The sequence below is a fragment of the Cebus imitator genome, unplaced genomic scaffold (genome assembly GCF_001604975.1).
Source record: "Cebus imitator isolate Cc_AM_T3 unplaced genomic scaffold, Cebus_imitator-1.0 Scaffold122, whole genome shotgun sequence".
In the NCBI taxonomy this organism is placed as follows: domain Eukaryota; kingdom Metazoa; phylum Chordata; class Mammalia; order Primates; family Cebidae; genus Cebus; species Cebus imitator.
In genome coordinates, this window is record NW_016107437.1 from 2,096,935 (window position 1) to 2,105,800 (window position 8,866).

Below are 8,866 nucleotides of genomic sequence, written 5' to 3' on the forward strand. Positions count from 1 at the left end.
TTTTTAGTAGAGATGGGGGTTTCACCATGTTGGTCAGGATGGTATTGATCTCTTGACCTTGTGATTTGCCCGGCTCGATCTCTCAAAGTGCTGAGATTACAGGCGTGAGCCACTGTGCCCGGTCAGGAGAAGTCTTTTTAAAGATGCACGTATGTGGTAAATTGGATATCCCAACACAAACGTCTTTGCACCTGTTCATGTGTGTCTTAAGCCTGAGGTAGGGACGTTTGGTAGGTGGAAGTTACTTTCCATCTCCTTTCTCATAGCATGGCACATGGAAGAGAAGATTTTGGCTTTAGCATTTCATTGTGAGCATCCTGCTTATTCCATGGTCATGGGCCTTTACTACCAAATTTACGTGAAAACCTTGTGAAATTATTTATGCAGAAAGAATGAGGAATCTTGGGTAATGGGAAAGCAACCGACCAGTTTTGCAAAAACTCCAACATGGGTGGTTTATAACTAACTGGAAAAACATGTCTCATCTCAGTTGACATAATCCTTTTTGCAGTGCTGGGGGCCTTAAGTGTTCCCAGAAGGTTTAAGGAGCAGAATCAGCTCCCAAGGTGGTCAGCACAGTGACAAAAAAGGACAAAGGATTCTGCTTGCGTCTGAGGGTCCCTCAGCCACGGCCAGCTCTCTCTAGGGGAGCAAAGATCCTGTCTGTCCTCAGCTTTCCTGGCTATGGCAGGGGCATGGGTCAGGACTTGGAAACAAGGTTCCAGAGGCAGAGTTTGGGACTCAAGCCGGAGAAGGAGATGGCCAATGCTGATGCTCTCAGAGCAGAGGTTCCCTAACTGTCTGATTATAAGTGCAGTGTTGGGTCCTTACGTACTTTTACAAAGTCATTTTCAGAGACACGGAAGTAGTGAACCCACTTTCTCTTCCTCAATGGAGTTCTCTGGAAAAGAGTGTTCCCAGGGACAGATGATCTGATGGGGCCATGGCCCCACCAGTGTCCTTAAGAGGGAAAGCTCTGTCAGCAGAGAGAACCTCAGCCCCGGCTGATCACACAGGCTACACTAGGCCAGGATCTGCAGACACTAACAGCCTGCCTTAAGGCTCCCAAGTCAGAGAGGCCCGGTCGTTCCCGGTCCTGGCTTTGCTAGCCAGTCCCAGTCCCTGGCCTCGTCTCTTGGGGGGCTGATGTGATGTTATTTGTGAGATGGAGAAAATGGCATTGCTCCTACCCCCACCAGGCTGGCATCAGGATGAAATTGAACATGGGAAGCGTCCTTCCCCCACCCCCATGGACCAAGAGGTGATGCTATTAGAGTTATATAGGTTTGTGGTTTCCCCTTACTGTTTCCACTTCCTCCCTGAAACTCTGCAAGAGGCTTCGCGGGAAAGGAAAGGTCTTTCAGATGCCTGAGTGCAGCTGGGAATGGCTGTTCCCAGTTAGCCAGGCTGGCTGGAGCCCAGGGTGAGTTGGCGGGGTTGTGGGTTTGAACCACCAGAGCCACTGAGGCACAGCTGGCCCACTGCCAAGTGCTGCCAACCATCCTGCAAATGCCACCATTGCTCATGCCAGGGAGATGTTCCAGCATTGACCAAAAGGGTTGCTGGGTTTTGTCTTGCTCAGGACAGGCCACTGTAGAGTGATCTGTTGTCATACTATAAGGACAGATTTGGTTCCTTTGCCTCCCAGGGATCCCGAATACAGAACGCCCATGACAGGACCGCAGTCCGTGGGCACAGCCCCTCTTGTTAGTATTAATTATGTACTTAGGTGAAATGCACCTACTCCTGAAGAGTGGGACAGCTGGTGATTAAAACAGTTGAGGGCAGGTCACCATGCTGTTTCAGGCTCCATTAGGAAATGGCTCTGAGAGGGTTACTTCAGAGCAAGGGAAATGTCTCCCTGTTGGAGTGGTTCTGTGCCTGGCCAGCCCCTTACTTTAAACCCTGGCCTACTCCAGCCACCCAAGAATCTTCATTAAGTGGCTCTGAATTAGGAACTGCTACTTAATTTGCAGGGATCAGCACAAAATGAAAATCAATAATTTTCAGTAATTAAGATTCAAGTGCGCTGGGCGCAGTGGCTCATGCCTGTAATTCCAGCACTTTGGGAAGCCAAGGCAGGCGGGTCATGAGGTCAGGAGTTCGAGACCAGCATGGCCAACATGGTGAAACCTTGTCTACTAAAAACACAGAACTTAGCTGGGCATGGTGGTGGGTGCCTGTAATCCCAGCTACTCAAGAGGCTGAGGCAGGAGAATCACTTGAACCCGGGAGGTTGAGGTTGCAGTGAGCCAAGATCACACCATTGCATGCCAGTCTGGGCGACAGTGTGAGACTGTGTCCCAAAAAAAAAAAAAAAAAGATTCAAGCAGCAGATCATTCAAGCAAGCTTAGGGACCCTTCTGAGCACAGGGCCCTGCCTTTGTAGCTTGTACACTGGCCCAGGTCTGGAGAGAGTACAAGGCAGGCAGCTGGCCTGCACCATGTGGGTGAACTGAGTCACCCTGCCCTTTGCGGGGGTTGATGGGGATCTTTTCTAGGCTGTTGGCCTGGGCAGGGCTGATGACATGAGCAGGGCTTGCCCTGGTCTGGGCTGAATATGATACACTGGGACAAGTTGAAGGGAGGGGGATTGGAGCAGGGTGCTCCAGGGAGCATCATCTCTGTACAACAGGAAGTCCCTGAGCTTGGACACATGACTTAATCATTTGTCACAAGGTTCAGAGCAAAACCCAGAAGGCCAGGCAATGATGCATTGAAACTTACTACCCAAGTGAGCATTTTCCAGTACTTTAAAAAATGTTTTATAGATATGAGGTTTCTCTGTGTGGGCCAGGATGGTCTTGAACTCTTGGTCTCAAGTGATCCTCCTGCCTTGTCCCAAGGTGTTGGGATTACACTCATGAGCCACTGTACCTGGCCTCCAACACTGGTTTAAAATTTTTGATGTATCTGTGATTTTTGAATTATACCTGTTTTGTTACTTCCATTAGAGAAAATTAACCTGGCCAGGCGAGGTGGCTCATGCCTGTAATCCCAGCACTTTGGGAGGTTGAGGTGGGCAGATCACATGGTGTTTCTCCTGTGAGAGTTTGAGAGCAGTTTGGACAACATGGTGAAACCCTACCTGTACTAAAAACACAAAAATCAGCCAGGCATGGTGATGGATGCCTGTAATTCCAGCTACTCAGGAGGCTGAGGCAGAAGAATCTCTTGAACCTGTGAGATGGAGATTGCAGTGAGCTGAGATCGCGCCACTGCACCACTCCTGCCTGGGCCACAGAACAAGACTCTGTCTCCAAAAAAAAAAAAAAACCCAAAAAACTTCAAAAGCAGATTTTTGTCACTGCCAGGTGACCTTACTAATCACTAACCATGGGCGTACAAGGACAAACGAAATCAGATCTAAAGAATTTGTGGCTTGTTTTCTTTGCCTTTGACCTTCAACCCCATGCATTCCTGCAAATGCTTTGCCTACAGCAAACCTTTGAAGACCTTAACTTTTCTGTTTTAAGTGAGATTTCCAATTGAATTTATGTTGTCTGGAAAGACAATCCCTTTCCTGGAGAGAATTGGTATTTGAAGAGAATGAGATCAGGTTGCTAAGGACACCCTTGTTTGCAATCTTTGGTTTATATAAATTATTGGTGAATAAGAGAAATAAGTTTATACTTTTTTCCAGATGGTAAACCGGAAGGGAAGCATGTTATGGGGTAAAGTGAGTCATGGGGCGTGGGAGGCTCAGATGGAACAGGGCTCTGGGACGCCTCTCGTTGTTGACTTGGGACCTCTAATTTACCTACCAGGCCTCAAATTAAAAGACAGACAAAGCCTTCTAATCTGGTTGGGTAGGAACAGATAAAAGCTCCTCTGGGTGGATAGATAGGGGAGGGAAGGAGGAAGTTTGCAGAAACTGAAAGAGGACATTTTTTGGGGAGAGAGGAAGAAATCTCTTGTTTAATTACAAAACCAAAATATCATTGGCAGTGCCTTCCTTCTACCAGTTGTTTAAGAAATTGACGTGTAATTCACATATCACAAAATGCAGCAATTTAAAGTGTACCATTCTCTGGTATTTGTTTGTTTGTTTGTTTTTGAGACGGTGTCTCGCTGTCACCCAGGCTGGAGTATATGGCATAATCTTGGTTCACTGCAACCTGTGTCTCCCACATTGAAGCCATTCTCCCACCTCAGGCTTTCAAGTAGATGGGGTTAAAGGCACCCGCCATCGTGCCTGGCTAATTTTTGTATTTTTAGTAGAGACAGGGTTTCACCATGTTGGCCAGGCTGGTCTTGAACCCCTGACCTCAGGTGATCTCCCACCTCGGCCTCCCAAAGTGCTGGGATTGCAGGCCTGAGCCACTGCACCAACCTCATATTCTGTTTTTAATTGTTCCATCAAAGAAGTAGGAAGCCCACATATTACTTATCTATTTATCTAATGTTAGTAGAACTTTCTTATAACTAATGTTGACATAGATATCTTTTTCATCCTGCTGTTTTCATCTTAGCTGTGTTTTTGTAATTAAAGGGTGCCTCTTCTACACATTATATAGGCGGGTCATGTTTTTGTTTGTTTCTTAATATTCAGTCTCACTATCTCACTTTCACTTGGAGTGTTGAGTTTACTTAGGGTTCAAAGGAATTTTTAATGTATGCCATCTGTGTTTTTTTGGGTTTTTTTTTCCTTTTTGAGACAGTCTTGCTCTGTCACCCAGGCTGGAGCGCAGTGGCGTGATCTCAGCTCACTGCAATCTCCACCTCCCAAATTCAAGCAATTCTCCTGCCTCAGCCTCCCGAGTAGCTGGGATTACAGGTGTGCGCCACTGTGCCTGGCTAATTTTTTTTGTATTTTTAGTAGTGAGCCAGCGTGCCTGGCCTATTCTCTTTTGTTTTTGTTCCTCCTTTCCTGCCTTCCTTTGGATAAATGGAGTGATTCTTCACGTATCCTTTCATCTCTAGTGGCTTTTTGGCTGTATCTTTTTGCTCTATGTATTTAGCTATATGTGCTTTCTTTAGCAATTGTTCTAGGGATTACAACACACACTCTGACTTTTCAGTTCATCTGCAGAGCTTATGACACCACTTGGACAATAAGGCAGTGAAAAGGAATGAAGCACAGACATGGGCCACATGTGGGTGAGCCTGACACTTTATGCCAAGTCCAAGCAGCCAGTCACCAAGGGCCACATACGATATCATCCCATTTATATGAAATGTCCAGATGGGAAAATCCAGAGAGACAGGGAGCATATTACTGGTTACCTAGTGCTGGGGGAGGAAGAATTGGGAGGGGTGGTGACTAAGGATACCAGGGTTCCTTGTTGGGAAAATGAAAATGTTCTAAAATCAGTTGTGATGGATGCACCATTCTGTGAGTATACAAAGAGCCACTGAGGTTGACACTTTATTTTTATTTATTTATTTGTTTGGAGACAGTCTCATTCAGTTGCCCAAGTTGGAGTGCAGTGGCATGTTCTTGACTCACTGCAACCTACACCTCCCGGGTTCAAGTGATTCTTCTGCTTCAGCCACCTGTGTAGCTGGGATTACAGGCATGTGCCACCGCACCTAATTTTTTTTGTTTTTTGAGACAGAGTCGGGCTTTGTCACTGAGGCTAGAGTGCAGTGGCGTGATCTCAGCTCACTGCAACCTCTGCCTTTCAGTTTCAAGTGATTCTTCTGCCTCAGCCTCCCGTGTAGCTGGGATTACAGGCGCCCGATACCACATTGGGTTACTTTTTTGTATTTTTAGAAGAGACGGGGTTTCACCATGTTGGCCATGTTTGGTCTCGAACTCCTGACTTAAGGTGATATACCTGCCTTGGCCTCCCAAAATGCTGGGATTACAGGCCTGAGCCATTGCGTCCGACTCCATAAGATAAATTTATATTTACCTTTTAAGAAACTGCCAAACTGTCTTTTGGAGTGGCCATGCTGTCTTATGTTCCCCCAGCATGTGTGAAGGCTCCACTTCCACACACCCCCACTTGATATTGATAGTGACATCTTTTTGTTTGTTTGTTTTTTGAGATGGAGTCTCATTGTGTCACCCAGGCTGGCGTGCAGTGGCACAATCTCGGCCTACTGCAATCTCTGCCTGTTGGATCAAGCAATTCTCCTGCCTCAGCCTCTTCAGTAGCTAGTAATCCAGATGCAGATCACCATGCCCGGCTAATTTTTTTGTATAGTAGAGACACGGTTTCACTATGCTGCTCATGCTGGTCTCGAACTCCTGACCTTGTAATCTACCCACCTTGGACTTCCAAAGTGCTGGGATTACAGGTATGAGCCACCACATCTGGCCGTGACATCTTTTTAATGTTGAACCTTTCTCGATAACATGTGCAGCGTGGCTTTCTTTGCATTCAAAGTATTTCATTGAATGATTTCTTCATATGGATTGTGTGTGCATATTTTCGCATGTTTCTGAGAGTTTTGTTTATTTCTGAGAGTTTTGTTTTTTTGGGGTGTGCTGTTGCAAATGGGATGGTTTCTTCTTTTTTCTGCTTGTTTGTACATAGGAAGACTGTCTGAGACCAGGCTTGGTGGCTCAGGCCTGTAATCCTAGCACTTTGGGAGACTGGGGCAGAAGGATTGCTTGAGCCCAGGAGTTTGAGACCAGCCTGGGCAGCATACTAAGACCCCATTTCTTTTTTTTTTTTTTTTTTTTTGAGACAGGATCTTGCTCTGTCGCCCAGGCTGGAGTGCAGTAGTGCAGTTCCGGCTCACTTCAACCTCCACCCCCCAGGTTCAAGCAATTCTCGTGCCTCAGTCTCCTGAGTACCTGGTATGACAGGTGTGTTTCACAACACCTGACTAATTTTTGTATTATTAGTAGAGTCAGGGTTTTGCCATGTTGGCCAGGTTGGTATGGAACTCCTGGCCTCAAGCAATCCGCCTGCCTTGGTCTCCCAAAGTGCTGGGATTACAGACATGAGCTGTGCCCAGCCCATCTCTATAGTTTAAAAATGAAGAAAAAGGAAGGCTGTTTAGTATGTTCCTTTTGTACCCAACTCCTTAGCAAAATCTGTCTCATTTTTTGGAGTAAATATGACTATTTCACCTTCTGCTTTTTTCTTTAATGTCTTTACTTTCCTCCTTGCCTAGTTGCATCAGCTAGGGCCTCCAAAATAATAGTGGTAACAGAGGGCATTCTTTTGTTCCAAGGGTTGATGGAAGCTTCTATTGCTTCCATCCCTTAAAATGATGCTGGGCTTTAGCTTGATGGGTGTGTGTCTGGGTGTAATTTCCTTTATTGTGTGTAATTTAAGGAAGTATCCCTCTTTCTAATTTGATGTTTCTTTTATAAATTTTGTAGTAAATTTTGTCAAATGCCTTTTGAACATCTATGGTGATTATGATTTTCAACATATTAATATAAATGAAATGAAAAGATGTTTTAATTTCAAGCCATCCTTTTCACACTGTACAAGTCTCACTTGGTTTAGGTAAGTTTTTTTTAAGCCCCAGTGGGGTTTATGTGCTAATATTTTATTTTGGATTTTCATACATTGATTTTTATGTAAATGTCTTACCTTGTTTTGTTTTAGAGATAGGGCCTTGCTCTGATGCCCAGGCTGGAGTGCAGTGATATGATGACAGTTTATTGTAATTTTAAACTCCTGGGCTCAAGTGATCCTCCCGCCTCAGCCTCCTGGGTAGCTGACACTACAGGCATGTGCCACCATGCCTGGCTAATTTTCAAATTTTTTGTAGAGACAGAGTCTTGCTCTGTTGTCTAGGCTGCAGTTCAGTGTACATTGTAGATGTGAATATTTACTGGTCTTTCTGCCGGAATCATTCCCTCTCCCATCTGTTTGTCTTTAAATTCTGGGCATGCACACACACTCCACCCACACCTCCTAACTGCAAAATATTGCTGTTGTCCAACCTGCCTTGCGAAGGGAGAATTGTTTTTCCCTCTTTGTATCTCTGCTGGTGTCCAGTCCACTGCTGTGTTTTTGGTAAATACTTGACCCACAGAGTGTGGGAGGCAGGAAGGGAAGGCTTCTGCATTTCCTTTGTGGACCCGACATCATGGATCCATTAAGCATATTGGGAAACCAGCAGGTCAGGTGGCTGCACACTCTAGTTGCATCTGACTCTGAATTGCTCAGGGCCCCCTGCACGCCAGTAATTTGCTTTTCTTTGTGATTTGTCTCTACACTCATATTCCTAGGCTGAGTTCCCCAAAATAGTGGCTAGCACAGCACCTGTAACAGTTGTGGGTGCATTTCTGATCTTGCGTGACCTGATTTACAGGGTGTTTTGAACAGGAGCTACCTGTTATGTCTTGGGATATGGCTAAAGTTTACTTGACTTTCTTGCATAAAGTAACTGGTAGAATATGTGCATAAGGCTATTATTGCAAAAGCAGAAGTGGTGGGGGGTGATTGAGCTTGGGCAGCCTTGGGAGGCAGACAGGCCCGCATCAGCACCGTCCTCGCCATTTGTAGGTTATATGACCTTTGGGGAATCCCCTCAACTCTCTGAGCCTTTGTTTCTTCCCTCATTGAGGAGATCATCTATTCCTCATTGGACTATTGTAAGGCTTAAGATCAAACATCTTTCAAGGCACTTGGAGCAGTGCCTGGGCTCCGGGGTCTTTAGGCTGTAACCATAGCAAACACTCAGATCCCAGCCACCCTCCCTTCTCTTCCCTCCAGCATGGGAATGTGGAGGACCAACCTTCTCATTCCCATTTGCCCTGGAGTTCTTTCTTCTAAACTTCGTCTAGCACCTGCGTGCACCAGGGTTTCATGGGTGGGGAGGCCAGGGACAGTCAAGTCTGGCATCTGGCCCTCAGCTTGCCTCAGTCCTCGTGGCTGACACCTGGCCCTTTGCTCTGGAATTTTGACCCTACAATCTTCTACCAAAGTCTCAGCTCAAAGAGGGCTCGAGG